A 19166-nucleotide genomic window follows, 5' to 3' on the forward strand; every position below is an offset into this window, starting at 1 on the left:
GTACAAGAATTATCTTGAATTTATAGTATTTACCTACACGATTAGTATGAGATTATTTGGAAAAATGTCCAAAAATAAATTCGAGCAGCTATGTCCACAACGGACAACATAAGAGCTCCGGTAAACTTGGGGCCCTACAATATTACTACTTTCGTTTTTTCAACTCTAATTACTTTATCAAATTAATAGCCCTTATCAATTTAGCAAACAATTATTTTTTCTTCATCGTAAAATAAGCTATTGAAATCATCTCGTAGACTTATTTATGACAAAGTATGAGTCAACTTATTTAATCCCGTAAATATTAAAAATGTGTAATCAAAATTAATTTGACAAATTGACCAGAGACAGAGAAAAGAGGACACCTAAACCTAATCCTAAGTACAGTTTCAATATCTGGAATGAAGACATAGCCTATGCCTTCATGACTGCTATGAAATCTCTCAGTACAGAACCTCAAACCTATGAAGAAGCTATGACGGGGCCTAATGCTAAGAAATGGTTTAAAGCTATGGATTCAGAAATGGTTTCTCTAAAGAAAAACAAGACCTGGATATGGTTCTAAGGCCTAAAGGGAAAAGAATAATAGCCTGCAAGTGGGTTTACAAGCATAAATAAGGGGTAATTGAAGGTGAACCTATAAGATTTAAGGCTAGGTTAGTAGCCAAAGGTTTTACACAGAAAGAAGGAGTTGACTACAATGAGATATTCTCACCAGTAGCCAAGTACAAGACCATAAGGATAATGCTATCTATAGCTAATCAATTTGACATGGAAATTGATCAAATGGATGTCACTACAGCTTTTCTACATGGAGACCTAGAAGAAGAGATCTATATGGAACAGCCTAAAGGTTTTGAGATCAAGGGAAAGGAAAATATGGTCTGCAGGTTGGTTAAGTCCTTGTATGGACTCAAACAAGCTCCCAGACAATGGAACAGAAAGTTTGATGCTTTTATGATAAAGCATGGATTCAACAGAAGCTACCATGACACATGTCTATACTACAAGGGAGACTCTATAAAAGATGTCATCTACTTATTACTTTATGTAGATGACATGCTTATTATAAGTCAAGAAAGGTCTAGGGTTGATATGGTTAAAGCTCTACTTAAGACAGAATTTGAAATGAAGGATCTTGGAAATGCTACCAAGATCCTTGGGATTTTTATACTAAGGGACAGAGACAAAGGAAAACTAGTACTTAGACAGGAAGACTACATTGAGAAAATCATAGATAAATTCTCAATGAGGGATGCTAAGGTTGTTAAGCAACCTATTACTAGTCAGTACACACTTTCTAAGGAACAATGCCCTAAGACAGAGAAGGAAACTGAATCTATGAAGGATGTACCCTATTCTAATGCTGTAGGGTCTGTAATGTACTTAATGGTAAGTACTAGACCTGACTTGGGATTTGCTATGAGTGTACTTAGCAAATACATGGCTAATCCAGGAAAAGTTCACTGGCTAGCCATGAAATGGGTGTTCAGGTATCTACTTGGGACAACTAAGGTTGGATTGACCTACAATAGACAGAAAGCTAACACTATAATTGAAGGCTACAGTGACTCAGACTATGCAGGGGACAGGGATAATAGGAGATCTACATCTGCCTATTTCTTTCTAATTGGAGGTAACTGTGTAAGTTGGAAAGTTCAGCTTCAACCTGTTGTGGCACTATCAACTACAGAAGCTGAGTATGTGGCCACAACTGAAGCAATAAAGGAAGCTATATGGCTAAAAGGGCTAATGAAAGAGCTAAATCTACTTAAAGGAGTACCCACTGTGTACTCAGACAGCCAGAGCTGCATATTTCTATGTAAGAACCCTATGTTCCATGACAGAACAAAACACATAGAAATCAAGTATCACTTTATCAGGGATAAAGTTACACAAGGTGAAATAGATATTGAAAAGGTGCCTACTGAAGACAACCCAGTAGACATGGGAACTAAAATTGTGACTCTTAACAAATTCACACATTGTATGAACTTGTTAAGAATCGACAAAGGAGACTAAGAGTAGGACCTATCAAGCTAAGACTCTCAGAGATAAACAGACAGACATCAGAACTGGTTATAAGAGGATTTCAGGTGGAAATTGTTGATTAAAATCCACTTATAACCAGTCCCTTTACACCAAATATCCACATCAGCAAAGCAAAAATAAAAACAAGTAAATAAAAACAGTCCTAGGGTGGCTTCGCCTCTAGTGGATCAAATCTTAGTAGTTAGTTACAACTGAAAGTGTAACTAACTCCTAAGATCTTGATCAACCGACTTTACATAATATAAATACATGAATCAAAGAGAAGAAACCTAGATCTAACACACAGAAAACCAGATCAGAAAAATACAGAGAGAGAGAAAGAGAAAACCCTTGTTTTGAAGACTTCAGCTCCAAGATCCAACCTCGAGAATGCAGATCTCATGGTGAGGAGACAGAAGGGATGAGTACATGCACAACAACAAACAAACAGAGTAAGATCGAGAAGAAAATCACAAGGAAAATCAAACAGAACTTGTAACAACAAAGAATCGAGTTTATCTGGTCAAAATTTGTGACAGGAAGCTCCAAAAGACTGTATTTTGCCTTTGATCATAGTGGATATCAAGCTAATCTCTGAGACGAGCTTGACAGAGACGTAGCCCTAATTTTTGGGGTGAACTCTGAAACAAATCTGGTGACTTCTTTCCTATTACTTGTTTTTCATGTGTTTAAACCTAAAATCTGTGTGTGTGTGTTCGAATCTAGGTTTTCTGGGTTTTTCTGGGTTTTTCTGGGTTTTGTGGGTTTGTGAGGCTGAGTGACTGAGTGTTAGGGTTTCTAGACCCTTCTTCAGAGTACTTAAACTCTGAGATTCAAACGACACAGGTTTTGGTGTCGTGTTGAATAAACGGTGCCGTTTTGGTCGATACTTAATAATAGACTAGGAAAGGTCGATTTTGACCATGATACTGATATTAAAGTATCTTGTTGGTGTAGGGCAATTCAGTAAAATCCTACAAATCGTTTGATATATTGTATCCCCAAGATCTAAGAAAGGATATATATCCCTAATTATTCTCAACAACATGAATGATATTTTGAATTATATAACCCTCTCTATAGCACCATTCTTAATTTTAATGCCTCCAAACATGCTAACTATTAAGTTATGAAAAGGGCTTAACAAAAGAGAGAATAGGCTGAATAACAACCAATATTATCAACCTCTTATTATATATATAAATATATATATATATCTAATAATTGCCCCAAAATATAAGGTTAATTTTGAGCTTGTTCAATTTAGGCCGTCTCCAAATAGTCCCAACTTTTCTCCTGCTTGCATCCTCATGGAAAGATACTTATGGCTTCTATACCTTCATCAAGATCATGCCCTATAACAGTTGGGAGAACCTGAGATTTCCATGACAAAAAGTTAAATCTATCAAGTTTGACTGTTAATGTTGAAGAAAGAGAGTGAGAAAAAGGATTCTAGGAGGAATGCTGTTGACTTGAAGGGGCACCGGTGGCCTGAGTAAGGACTGGAGAAGACATCGGAGCTGTGGGAGAAGGATCAATTGACGTAGACTCCATTAAAGACGTAGGTCAAAGGCGACTGATACCATGTAGTAAAACACAAAGCAAAAAACCAGAGAGAACAGAGGAAAGTAAAACTTAAAAACAACTCAATCTTATTCAATGAAAATACAGAGGTATATATACAGGAGAATAGAACTGAAATAGAGCTGAAACAGAAAAACTAAATCCTAACAGAACCGTTAGTTGATATAAAGAACTCAACTAACTTAACCACCTAAAACTGACAAGCTAACTGTCTATTACATATTAAAACATTCTAATATTTAATTTCTATCTATTTTGGCAATTTTCTGAGGTTAATATCATATATTTCTTTTCACATTAATTTTATTTGATTTGATTTTCAATTTTTTTAGTGCTATTAATACGTTGAATATTTTTTAGATTTTAAACCACTTATTAAGGAATATATAGTTTAATAATTTTAATAGTTTTCTGTCATAATAATTATTGTTTATCTAGAACTTTTATTTGTATATTTTTGACCCTCATTACTTTTAGTTGAACAAAAAATTATTTTGTCAAAACTTTGTCACTTATATATTTGTGTGCTCTTCTAATATTAGCATCGTCAAAAATACCTTTTAACTTTAATTGTGTGCCCCTATAAAATTATAGTATTGTCGAAAATAGGGGTGTTCACAAAGTATCCGATCCAATCCAATCCGCACGATTCAATCCAATCCAATCCGCAAAATGCGGATATCCGCACTTGTGCGGATTGGATCCGCACTTGTGCGGATTGGATTGGATTGAAAAATCTAAAATCCGCACTTGTGCGGATTGGATGTTGTTTGACCTCAAAAAGTAACCAATCCAATCCAATCCGCACTTAATTATATATATATTTAAAAAGTATAATATATAATATATATTAATTAAAAAAACACACAAACTTCTAATTTTTTAATCTTTTTTAGTAATGTATTGAGTTGGTGCATTTTATTTATTTTGTAATAAAAAATACAAGAAAAATAATTCTTATTCACATAGATACATACACATAAAGTTTAAATATATATATATACTAGCTTATTTATTTTAGTAATATATACATATATACTTTAGTGTAAATCTAAAGATAAGTATATATATATTGATATGGAAGAGGTTTCAATGGTTACATTTTTATTGTAACCATCATGGTTACATTTTTTTAAGCCATTGGATTATTATTAAATGGTTGTGATTAATTTGGAAATTAAATAAAAATAAATAATAAATAACTTGTAACCTGAAAGTGACCTAATCATTTATTTCCTTATAAAACTTTAATTAAGATTAATTATATTTTAAAATTAAATTAATTATAATTATTAATTAATTTTTTGCAATTTATTACTATATAAGGATCTTTTAGCAATTTATTTTTTTATACTTAAATTATTTAAAATTTTATAGCAAAACTTTTTATAATTTAAAATTATACACATATAATTTCATAATTTAAATTTTATTATACTTGTAATTTTAATTTTAAATTATTACACTTAATTATTTAATTTTTTAATTTAAATATTTAAAAAGTAAAAAATGAAATAAGTTGAAGGATTTTTTAGAAAAAAAATGGTTGCACTTGTTATCGATTGATTAGCTTGAGGCCTCATACTTAGATCATATAATTGTAACAAAATAATTAAATATCATTTAAAAATAATTAATTATTTAAAAATTTATTATAAGAAGAGAATTTTAATTTGTGTCAAAAAAAGTTTAATTTTTGTAAAAAAAATAAATTTTATTGTAAATATTATAATTAAATGGCTTAATTATTAAAATAATTCAAGTAAGGATTTAAATATAAATAATAATTGCTAAAAGAGGTCTTGTTAAATATTTAATTAATTATTTTAAGAAAATAGTTAATTATAATTAAATAATTCTAAAAAAGGAATGTAGAAAATAGTTAATTATAATTAATTAAATCTAAAAAAGGAAAGTCTACCTATTAGTAACCTCCTATTACAGGTTAAAAAAAAAATGTAACCATATGGTTACAATAAAAATGTAACCATTGAATAGTCACCCATATTGATATATATGTATATTGGTTTAATTTGTATATAAATAGAGATGCAAATAGATTATTATTGGAGATTAAGAAACAGTAGTTTTTTTTAATTTTTTTTCTATAAAATATTAAATAATTTATTATGAAAAAAATAACCGATCCAAAATAACCGATTGGATTGGATGTAAACTCTTATGCGGATCGGATTGGATCCAAAATATGAAATCCGCACTTAGTTCGGATTGGATGTTGTTTGACCAAAAAAGTACGGATTGGATCGGATGAACACCCCTAGTCAAAAATGTCTTTTTAACTTTATTTTTAATAAAAATTAAGATTTTTATTAAAGAATAAAATTATTTTGCCCCTTTAATTTTACTACTTATATGATAATAACCTTTATAATATCAGTATTGTTAAAATGCTCCCTTAACTTTATCAATTACTAAAAACTAAGATTTCTGTTAAAATTTTCATAAATTAAGCTGACAAGACATGACATTGTAGATGAGCTCAGGGGTCAAAAAAAATATTTTTCTTTTTTAAAAATATACGTTTTTTCTAATAATTTTCAAAAATATCACATATTTTGAATAAAGGACCTAATAATTTTTTTTGTTAATGCTCACTGAGTCTCAAGACCCACCTTATATGAGACTAATGGTTTCAAAATCCATACCACATTAAAAACAACTCAATCTAAAACCCCCATGCACTCCTCTCAATCTCAAGACAAACTTCTTAAAGGAAGGTACATTCTCCATAGAAATATCTTCATCATAGCCCACCAAAGGCAAGAGCCTCAACAACTAGACATTACAACAGGTTACAAAAATATTACAATTTGGGTTAATTTTTACAAAAATACTGTAGCACAAAAATTCTTTCAAAAATACTGTGTTTTTATAAAAGAAATACAAAACAGATTAACTAAAAACAACAGTGGAACAACTAAAAAACAACCGTAAAATAACAGTGAAAACTTAACACAATATACAATTTTAAACTTACACCGTATTTTTTAAAAAAAAAAAAAAATTCCGCCCCACAATATAAAAATAAAAAAGTTAAAAATTTCAGTAATTATCCCTTAACAAAATCCATAATTTGCTTGTCAAAGTTTATGCCCATGAACAAGCTTCAACACTACTTTTAATAATCATATCAGCATGATTTAAATTCATACATCTCAATTCAAGAATACATAAATTTCTATTAATTTAAGCCATGACTGCATAAAGGATATTAGCAAGTAAGCCTTTAATTAGCCTTTACCCGGAAAAAAATTGTTGAGAATGGCTCTTCGAGGCCTACTCACACACAACACAGGACAGGGCAATTGAGATTCAAAATGGCAACATTCCTTTGAGCTAAGATATCTCTAGTAACAAGATGTTCATGAATAGCCTACTCACACCACACATGACACAGCTTCACCATAATCCAACACCTTCTCTTTGATGAAAATGCCCCTTATTAGTTTTATGAGTTTTTTTTCTTTTTTTCTAATATCAACTAATATCAAACTTAGACTCATAAAACCAAAAATCTTGGCGCCCTTCGAGTAGTAGATGTTATTAATCTATTTCACCCACAAAACATCTTGCTTAGAAGCTATAGCCAAAATGTACCTAGCCATTGAGGCCTTATTTCATTGAATACCATCTCAGAATCTCAGCCCTCCATAGCACTTGGTATGCAAATTAAGTAACAGGAAGAAACATCACAAAACTATAAAATTGTAAATAAAAAATAATCATAAAAATATTTAAAAAAAAAAAAAATCAATTTTTAATTATGTTGTGTGAATTTTTTAATAATTGCACCCCACATGAATTTATTATTATTATTATTATTATTATTATTATTATTATTATTATTATTATTATTATTATTATTATTATTATTATTATGTGCACTGTGCAACTAATATTATGATAAGAAGGTAGTTGGGGAAAATAGTATACAGATTGTGATTAAGTGGGAAAAATGGTCTGTAGGATCCTGCTCTGAGCAATAGTCACTGGGACTAAGTACGATGATTTACTGGTGGATTTGGCTGACACTTATGGTAATTGGTGATCAAACAGGGGATGTGGAGGATATTGTATCCATGACAAGTAGGTTGGGAGTTGAACCGGAAGAGGAATGGGAGGAGAATGAGGAGGCGGCTGCTTCCTTCGGAGGACGTTCGGTGGTGGGTAGAATTATCTCGAAACATGAAATTAAAGAAAGACGTTTTACTTCAATTTTCAGTAGGCTCTGGAAAGGCGTCTCTGACTGGGACGTTAAGGTATTTGCAGAGGAAGGGGAGAGTTCATATGTTGGGATTACAATGAAATCTCGGGAGGACGCTCGGATGATTGTTGACAAACAGCCATGGATTTTCAATGGTGGAGTTTTGTTGTTGGAAGATTGGCCAGATACGGGACAATGGAAAGATGCTAAATTGGATAAAATGGTTTGTTGGGTAAGAATAAAAGGAATTCCACTGAAAGCTTTTACAAAAAAGAATGTTATTCGACTGGCGGAAATGGCAGGGGAGCTAGTTGATCTGAAATGGATTAATGAGCAACGAATGTTTCTCAATGGTTATGTTCGTGTAAGAATCGGGTTTCCTTTACACCAAAGCATTTTTGTGGGTCGCTATGTACCAAGTGGAGGGAAGCAGCATTGGGTCCAATTCAAGTTTGAGAGACTACCATTATTTTGCTTTAAATGTGGTATTTGGGGTCACGAGCAGCAGGCTTGTAATAGCTCATGTGTGACGGTAAGGGGGGAAGATGGGCAAAATGTTCTGAAATATGGTAATTGGTTGAAAGAAGAAGATGCCATGCCAAATTGTTTTCTTGCATTTCAACAAGCAAAGTTACAACAAGTGGAGACAGAGGGTATCCAGGAGGAAGGTGAGGCGAGGAGGGGGAGTAGTGGCAGTGACGATGATACGGGGGAGCTTCGGAGTAGAGATACGGTGGTGGTCGGAGAACGATCAGTAGAGGCTGACGGTGGCGCAGAGGGAGGAGCGGTTATGGGAGTAGTTCATAATGGGAAACATGTTGTTGAACGTGGGAATGGGATCCGTGAAACCAGGGGAACGGTTGTGGAAGAAACTCTTGGGGATATGGGCTTGGGAAAAGGTATTGGGCCGAGAATTGATGGGCTTGATACAGTGGGCTCCAACAATCTGAAAATGGATAAGTTGGATATTAGCAAATCCATTTTATGTGATAAATATGATATTGCTTCAGCCCACTTAGGGTTGAATGACCTGGATCTCACTGAACAAGATAGAAAGAAAAGGAAAAATGCTGCACAAAGGAGTGAAGAGGAAAGAGAAAGAGATCGGAGAGCTAGAGATAAAGGAAAGCAAATTGAGGGGAATGAGCTGGGAATTGGAAATGAAGGAATCTATGAGGTGGGTAGTGGTGTTGAGCTTGGGGGAGCGGCTAAGACAATCGGCCAGAGGAGGAAAGTTTCGATCAAGGACAAGGCTAGGCACAAGTCGAGACAGGCTGCAGCAAGAGGGCCGACGGGATCTTTGGGAAGGATGGAGTCTTTGGGAAAGCATGAAGCTATGGGAAGTAGAGTGGGAGAGCAAGGTGAATTTATTTTTAATACTGGGGTGGGATCGGCTGGGGTCACGGGTTCCAGGGATTACATGGAGGGAGAGGTGAGTATTTCTAAGGCTATGGATTTATCATCTCTATGTTCTGATGAGGAAGCGGCGAGCCTTGCGATGCAAGGCCGCCGAGCACAATGAAACTCTTAAGCTGGAATGTCCAAGGCATTGGGAACCCTTGGACATTGCGCGCGCTACAGTCCCATATCCGGGAGTTTAAACCGGGTATTATCTTTCTGGCTGAAAGCAAATTGACTAGAGGCCAGGCTGAGAATTTGAGTGAGGTTTTGAAATATGGTTCGAATATGTGTACTGTTGATAGAATTGGACTTAGTGGGGGATTAATTCTAATGTGGAATGCAGAGTTGAATGTGCGAATTATCTCGAGTTCTCCTGGGCACATTGTTGCTCGTGTGGCAGGGGAAGGTTTTTTGCCATGGACACTAACTTGTTTTTATGGACATCCTGAGGCCTCACATAGAGTGTTTTCGTGGAAGTTGTTACGAGATATATGTAATGAAACTCAGGGTGCTTGGTTATGTGTGGGAGATTTCAATGAGATAGTAAGTTTAGCGGAAAAGAGTGGTGGTCGATTGCGAAGTTCAGAGGCGATGGAAGCGTTTAAAGAGGTACTTGATGATTGTCAACTGATTGATTTTGGGTCAATTAAACATGATTTTACTTGGTGTAATGAACATGAAAATGATCAAATTATGGAGAGGTTGGATAGGGGTTTGTGTAATGTAGAATGGTTGCAACAGTTTGATGGGGCTAATATCCAATTACTGGACTGGTGGGAATCGGATCACCGACCTTTGGTGGTTGATATCCCGGTCCGTGAGGAGGGAGAAAGAAGTGGTCATGGGAAAAGAATTAGCCGGTTTCACTTTGAGGAGGCATGGTGTGAGGAGGAGGAATGTCGTGACATTATTGTAAATTTCTGGAATGAGGAGCTTGTGGAGGAATCGGCTGAAAGGTTTCGAAGGAAGACTGTCAAAGTGGGGAAAGTTTTACAAGTCTGGAACAAGAAGAAGAAGAAGGAAATGAATGAAAGAATTGATAAGCTCAAGAAGACTATGAATATGTTATCTATTGGGCAACAGCCGGGACAATGGAGTGAGCTAAAAGCAGTTGAGAAACAGTTAAATGTCCTTTTGGAAAAAGATGAGCAGTACTGGCGACAACGTAGTAGGGCTATGTGGTTGAAATGGGGAGATCGGAATATGAAGTATTTTCACCATAAAGCATCTGCTAGGAAGAAAAAGAATGAGATTAAAGGTTTGTATGATAGTATGGGAGTTTGGCAAACGGATAAAGAAGTGGTTCAACATATAGTGGGGGATTACTTTCGGGGTTTATTCCAGAGTTCCCGGGTTGATGAGCAAGACATGGGGGAGGTATTAGAGGTGGTACAACCAAGAATAACAACCACAACAAATGCGGCTTTGTTATTGGCCTTTTCTGAAGAGGATGTAGCTTGTGCGGTACATGAAATGAATCCGGCCAAAGCACCAGGGGTGGATGGTCTTCCTGCATTGTTCTATCAAAAGTTTTGGAATAAACTTAGAAAGGAAGTGGTCATGGTTTGCTTAAATATTCTGAATGAGGATGCTGATGTGCGATGTTTAAATGACACTATAATTGCGCTTATTCCGAAAGTTGAGAAACCGAAGAAGGTTGAGGAATTTCGACCCATTAGTTTGTGCAATGTCATCTACAAAATTGTGTCGAAGTGCCTTGTAAATAGAATGAGACCATCGTTGGGTAGTACTATCTCGGACTCACAAAGTGCCTTTGTCAAAGGGCGTCAGATCCATGATAATGCGATTGTTGGTTATGAAGGATTGCATTGTATGAGGAAGAATAGATTTCAAAATGGGAATAAGTTGGCTTCAAAGCTTGACATGGCAAAGGCATATGATAAAGTTGAGTGGGGGTTCTTGAGAGCCATGATGTCTCGGCTTGGTTATCATGAGAGGTGGGTGGAAAAGATCATGCGGTGCGTTACTTCGGTCAGTTTTTCCTTTCTAATTAATGGAGAGGTGAAAGGGAATATTGTTCCTCAGCGGGGTCTTCGCCAGGGTGACCCACTGTCGCCATTTTTATTTCTCATTTGTGCTGAGGCTTTCTCAAGCTTGATTCATCATGAGGAGGCAGCAGGGAGATTAAATGGTATACGATTTGGTAGGCAAGGTCTTTCGGTTTCACATTTGTTTTTTGCGGATGATAGCATGGTGTTTTTTGATGCGACTATGAATGATTGTCATCGATTCAAGGTGTTGTTAGGGAAATATTCAAAAGCTTCAGGGCAGGAGGTGAACTTTCATAAATCTGAGCTTTGTTTTGGACGACGAGTGGGTGCAGATGAGAAGGTGGCCATGGGTACATACATGGGAATGAAGGTTGTGGCTAACCATGGGAAATACCTAGGGCTGCCTTCTATGGTGGGGCGTAATAAAAAACAACTGTTTGATGTAATTAAAAACAGAGTGTGGAATAAGCTAAGGGGTTGGAAGGCTTCTATGTTTTCCATGGCGGGGAAAGAGGTGTTGATTAAGGCGGTAATTCAAGCAATTCCGACATACACTATGAGTTGTTTTCGACTAACCAAGAGCACCATTAATAGCATCCATAGAATGGCGGCTAGATTTTGGTGGGGATCAACTGAAAAAGATAAGAAGACACATTGGTGTAAGTGGAAATATTTGTGCAAACCGAAGGAGGAAGGAGGGTTGGGGTTTAGAGACTTGGAGATGTTTAATCAAGCCTTACTTGCGAAGCAAATTTGGCGATGTATACGGCAGCCTACATCTTTGTGTAGTCGGGTGTTGAAAGCGAGTTATTTTCCTGGTAAGGATGTTTTAGAGGCTAAGAGTGGGGCGCATGCTTCTTTTGTATGGCGAAGTTTGGTGTGGGGAAAGGAGATTATTCTTAATGGATATAGGTGGAGGATTGGGAATGGGAGTTTGGTTCGTATTGCTGAAGATCCATGGTTGCCTCGGCCTCGGAGTTTCAAGGTATATGACCGGCCTAATCTGCCTTCGCAACTACGGGTGATCGATTTGAAGTTGTTAAATGGTGCATGGGATGAGGATTTCATTCGTGCTAATTTTAACCCGGATGATGCGAATCTTATTTTACAACTTCCGGAGGCTAGCGTTCATATGGAAGATAAGGTTATGTGGCACTATAGCAACAATGGGGAGTATTCGGTTAGAAGCGGGTATCGAATGGCGCTTGAATTGAAGAAAGTGGTTGGGCAAGCGGATGATAGTCATGTAAAAGATTGGTGGAAGTTAATTTGGAAGATGAAAATTCCTCCAAAAGTGAAGCATTTTGTGTGGAAATTGGCTCATTCATGGCTTCCCACAAATGCTACGCTTGCTTCGAGAGGAATGAATATAGATTTTGGTTGTCAACGGTGCCATTTGGGGGTGAGGGAATCGGTCTATCATGCTATTTGGGGTTGCAAAGCTAACAAAGGGGTGTGGCAACTTAGCGGGTTCAAGAACAAGCTGCAGCGTGTTGGACATGAAGATGTGATGACTTTTCTAATGAGGCTTGCTAAGGTATGGACTAAATCTGATTATGAATTGTTCCTTATTGTGTGTTGGCAACTATGGTATATAAGGAACAATACGAAACATGGTGGTAAGATACCTAGGCCTGCCGAGGTAGTGGACTGGTGTGCCAAGTTCTTGGTTGAGTTTCAAGGACAGCACCAGCAGGAGCGACACAAAAGGCAGCGTGCTGGTGCGAGGTGGTGTCCTCCTGTTCAGGGATCGGTGAAGATAAATGTTGATGGGGGGTTTCGGCCGAGTGGGGGAGGGGGGACGAGTGTGGGCTGTGTGTGCCGTGACTATGGGGGAGCTGTTCAGGTAGCGACTGCTACTTCGCTGCAGCAAATGGCCTCGCCGTTGCATGTTGAATTGGCAGCCATTAAGGAAGGGCTTCGGCTGGGGTTACAACGAAAATACCCGCAATTTAGTGTGGAATCGGATTGTCTTCATGCCATCCAATTAATCCAAAGAAAGGAGGATGGGTGTAGAGATATTGATGGTTTACTAGATTGTATTAGAGATTTAATGTTAAATGATGCTGTTGTCGGTGTTTTCTTTGTATATAGAGAAGCGAATAGTGTCGCTCATGGTTTAGCCAATTATGCTTTGTTGAACGAAGCTAGCGCTATGTGGATTGGGGTTAATCCCCCTTGTGTAAGTCTCGCTATCGAGCGTGACATGCCTAATCCTGTGTAATTGTTTGTTTGGATTTCAAAAAAAAAAAAAAAAAAAAGGTAGTTGGGGAGTTTATATACAGTAGAACCTCTATCTAAGAATACCCTATTCAAGAATAACTTCTAATTTGTTATAAAAAAATCAAGTCCCAATTTGGGCCAATTATAAATAAGAATAACCTCTAAATTGTAATTAGTTATACATTTTTTAAGTCCTGTATTAACAAAATATACCTCTATATAAGAATAATTACATCTTAATAAAATATATACATATATTTTATAAAATTATTTACGTAGAATTAATAATTTTATTCTAAATTGTAGTACATGTATAGATAATATATTTACTCAAAAATAATTATATTATTATATAGTATTAAGGATTGTTTAATGTTATTATTGTTACATTGATATTTTTTGGTGTTTTAATTTTTTTTCTTAGTGTACCTCTATTTAGTTATAACCTCTCAATTAGAATATAATTTTCTTAGTCCCAAGTATATTCTTGGATAGAGGTTCTACTGTATTAATCAAAAAAACTGGAAATCTGATTTTATGAGTAATTTAATACAATATGTGAAAGAACTTATATATATAGGAGTCATAATATTTATTTTGTTTGACAAATATGTTGGATATTCTTATATATATTCTAATTTGATTTTATATTCCAATGCACGTAACCCAAACCCAAAGTGTTAAGTGTAAACAACTATACACGTTCTTGACCATTCTATTAAGTAATGTGTACGTACTGCTTCTTCTTACAAATTTCTCTTAAATATGTACATAAAATTAATTAATTATTAATGAAATAGTCACTACAAAAAAAAAAAAATCTTTTATTATTCATAACAAAATTTGTGACTATAAATAAAAAAATTGTGATTAATTATAAATTATTATTTTTATGTTGTGACTAATTAAAACGTATGTAGCTAAATATAGTGGTCACAAAAATCATAATTTATTTTGACTAAATGTGTTTTTAGTCACAATACTTGTTATGACTAAAATTAAATTAGTAACACAATTTGTATCTAAATACTATATATGTTTTAGTCATTAGTAATATTTTGTTGTGACTAAAAATTACATTTAAAAATAATTATTTATTACGGTGAATATACCATGTGTGTATAAAAATTCTTGTTAGTATATATTTAGTCAAAATAAAAAGAATTTTTTCTAGCCCTAAAATAAATAAATATAGTTTTTGTTAATTATAATACTATTTCGTGCTACATTAATTAATATGGTTTTTTTAAAAAACATAGTCTGAATCTGTTTGTTTTTGCTTATTGGTTTTGTCTTTTGACATGGTTGTATAGTTTCTTTGGAGTTTCTTGGTAGTATTTTTAGTGTTGTTTCTGTTTGACATTGGTTTGACGTTGTGCATTCTTTTAGAATTATAATTAAGGAGTACTTCTTCATTTGATTTTATATGATGTGATCGTGTTTATGTGTTGGAACTAATTAAGTGTTTCATTAATCTTGTCTTTTGAGATGGTTCTTTAGTCTTTCCCTTTAATTTTTTGGTTCGATTTGTTGGTCCTTGTTAGTTTTTTTGTTTATGTGGGGCGCTTTGACATGAGTTGTGTAGCTCGGAATCATCATGGTGCTATAGTATAGAAGCATTCAAGAGGGGGAAGATTAGTTGTGTTCAACCCGAAATTACTGAGATAATAGGCATTAAAGAAGTTTTGAGTTGGATTGCAACTCATTCGTGGAGTAGAGTCATGTTGGAAACAGATAGCTTGGTGTGTGTCCAAGCGATCCAGAGCGGTATTTTTATGCCTCCACTGTTTGGTCTTATTGTTCAAGATGTTCGAAATTTGCTTTTGGTTTTATCTTTTGGTGATTTGTGTTCTATAAAACGATCTGCAAATAAGTTAGCTCATTGCTTGGCAATAGACTCTTGTTTCTCTACAGGTCGTGTGCTGGAAGATTGTTCTTCTGAAGTGCGTGAACAAATTTATTAGTTAATAAATCTTATGGTTTTTATTCAAAAAATTAATATGGTTTTTTTTTTTTCATTTTTATATGTTAAAGTAGTGTTTTTTTTTTTTATAGAAATTGATATATATAAAAACTCATATAGTAATTAATAGAGAAATCTAAAAGGTAACTTAAATATATATAGCAACTTATATAAAAACTACTAGAACAATTACTGGAACAACTTTAAGTGTAAATTTGAAAAAAAAAAAATTTAATTAGTATATGAAGTACTTCCTTTCATTAATATCTGATTAGAAAAATAATAAATTTAATTTTTTTTTTTCTTTCTTTCTTTATTTGGAAGGGATATTATATATTGCGTGTGACTTTTCCATGAATTGGTGATGTGTTTTAACTTGAACCTCTTATATTATACCAAGAACATTTGGTCTATCTTATTAATTAATGTTTATTTATATATATATATATATATTGTATTCTTATACTTACATTGTCTTAATTAAGTATATATATAAAAAACTTTTATTAACAAATAAATAAGAATAATTACCATTTAATTTTTAAATTTTTTTGGTAATGTTAACTGAGCTAATGAGATGGATTATGTATTAAACTTTAAGTTTGTATATTAATTTTTATATTGCATTTAGAAGGAAAAGGACCTACAATTAAAACAAATGAGTGATAACTATGTTATGTACCAAATAACGAAGCTATATTATTTTAGTCAATATTTTATTTATAAATATAATTATTATTGACTATTGAAATGTGGAAGAGGCAACCCAAAAATGGTTTCTGTTTATTGTCATTTCTTTGAACTTTTTCTAGAAGACTAAACTATTATTTGTATCAACCATAACATATATAACACACAATTAAATTTCACTTAATTCTTATTACGTACGTACGTACCCATAATTTTTCACGTGTACGTAATTTATAATTATATTAATTAATTAATAAACTTCTGAATTTTTGTTTACGTCATTATTATTCCTTGAAAATTTTCATTTATTGACTGTTCGCTGTTGAATTTTGAAAATTAAAATGATTAATTAATCCCAAAAATGAAAATAAAAAGTTCAAACAAAACAAAGAAACTATCTAGCCAAGGTTTAAAATAATATATATGTATATATAATATTATAATCAATGGGAGTTCTTGCATATATATATTTATATATTAGGAACTAGAAAGTAGAGATGCTTTATCTAAAGAATTATATGAAAATAGAAGGTTTAAAATAACAATTAGTTAGATCTTAACTAGCTACACATAAAAAGAGATATTGTAGTATATAGTTCCTTTGTATTATTATTAATTATATATATTATTGTTATCTAATCATATTTAAATAAAGTAAAATTTTGTCTTCCACACGTACGAACAAACAAAGAGTTAGGGCGGGTGGCAATTTGTATTTGCGAGTCGTATTCATGTCGTGTCGAGACCTATATATATAACAGGTATAAGCTTGATCCGAACACGATCTGTTTAATAATCGTATCAGAAAATGAAACCCAAACCCATTTATAAACGGGTTAATCTCGATACGACCCGTGTAACTCATTTATAAGCATATTTTGTTTAAACATATCAACTAATATATTAACACGTTTATGATCCATTTATGATTTGTTAATTAAAGTACTAAAATAATTTTTAATAGGTCATTAACATATCAGTTTTATGTCACCCGTGTCAACTAAATACGACCCGTTTATTAAATGAATTAGACGAGTTAACCTGAAACAACTCAAACCTATTTAAAACATTCCAAATCCGCTAACTAGCTCTTATACGGATTTCAAATTGTGTTATCATGTATTCGAGTGTGACCCGTTTTACCGACCAAGTGCTTCATTATATATTTTATATATATGTCGCCACTAAGTCCACTATACATAGTAGTGTTATATAATATTTTAAGCACAATTAAAATAATTATGAATTATAAGGTGAGAGTGACTCTTAACTTTATTTTCAGACATAATTAATAATATTATGTATCAACCAACCAATAATGTATATATAGGTTGAAGTTTTCAACCAACCTCTCCGACCATATATTTTTCCTTAATTTATTTATTTATTTTATATAAATATATATAAATTAATATGTGTTTGTGTTATAATATATATAATTATATATTATTAGTGTTCATCATCAGGAGGACTTGGACGGTTATACAGTGACTTTGTTATTCTCCGGCCACCGTCCCACTAGCCCTAATTAACTACAGTTTATTTTTATTCTAGAAAAGTTTATAAATTAATAACTTTTTTAAAAAAAATTCATTTTTTTGTAAAAAAAACCTATAAAATTTGTAATTTTCTATCTTATGTAACTATAATTAAAAAGTATAATTAAATATGTTTAAAAAAAAAGTATAATCAAAAAGTGACACATAGCTTTTATATATATATATATATATATATATATATATTTTTGTTCATTAAAATTTTCAAAATATCCATTATTTTAGAATGAAGTGTCAGTTTTTAACAGAGGAATCATGTGCTACTAATACAAAAATGACCAACATATATATTAATATAGTAAATCTATTGATTAATGATTAATTAATTATGTCTTCCATTAATAATTAGTGGGTTAATTAAAGAAGTCCACTTGGTGTTGGTGCCATCTCCAGAATCCTCTCCAAAAACAAAGAAACGAAAAGAGAAATTATATATATATATAGCTTAGTCAGTATCAATATGTGTCATTGACTCATTTCAAATTTATTTCCAATAAATATAATCCTCTCATTATTAAATAAAAATTAATATTTAATCCAACATAAACAGATTCCAAATGTTTTTATAATAGCTAACCTTTCTCGTTATTTATTAAGGATATTTTCAAAAATATGGGAAAAATGAGTCATCTTATGATAAATATGGCAACAAAACTAAATGCCACAAAATATGGCATTAACTAAGAAAGCAAACTACAAATATGGTTTTTTTTTTTAAAAAAACCATATAATAAGTTAAAAACAGAAACTAATTTTAAATGAATAAAATTTACTCAGATTCTTTCTCTTTCTCTCTCTGCGATTCTTTCTCTCGCGATACTCAGATTCTCTCTTCTCTCTCTACTGTGATTCTCTCTTCACTTCATCATCTTCTCCGATTCAATTCATCATCTTCTCCGATTCAATTCATCACTTCTCCCTGTCCAAATTTATTCTCTGATTCAAAAAAAAATGATCTGAAAAACAGCCATGGTCATGGCCAAACACACAGAAGCAACCTGCAACATCGCACCTGATAAGCAATGAAGCTCTCACCTTAAACCAGAAAATGCATTCTTAAACTCAGAGCAGAGCATCGATCAACCTGCACACATAAAATTCAATCAACAAAATCAAGCCAACACCGATCGTCCCTGTCAACAACGATCAAAATAAAATACAGGTACACTTATATAAATTCTGCTATGAATATTATAGGGATATATATACTGCAAAAGAAAATTACACCGATTATGTACAATTCCAATTTAAACTTAAAAGAAAAAAAAAACTAGATTGAAGTAAATTTCATACCAAAACTATATGATCTTGCATTGCTTCATAATGAAATGTCCATACTTAATCTAGATATAGACTATGAAGTTTCACAAACAAAAAAAAAAAAAGAAAAGGAAAATTAAACATTATGAAAAATTCAGTTTTAGACGTCCACGATCAAAAATGAAAAGATTACTGAAAATTATGAATATAAAACCGGTTTC

This window comes from Cannabis sativa, chromosome 4, assembly GCF_029168945.1.
Source record: "Cannabis sativa cultivar Pink pepper isolate KNU-18-1 chromosome 4, ASM2916894v1, whole genome shotgun sequence".
In the NCBI taxonomy this organism is placed as follows: Eukaryota; Viridiplantae; Streptophyta; class Magnoliopsida; order Rosales; family Cannabaceae; genus Cannabis; species Cannabis sativa.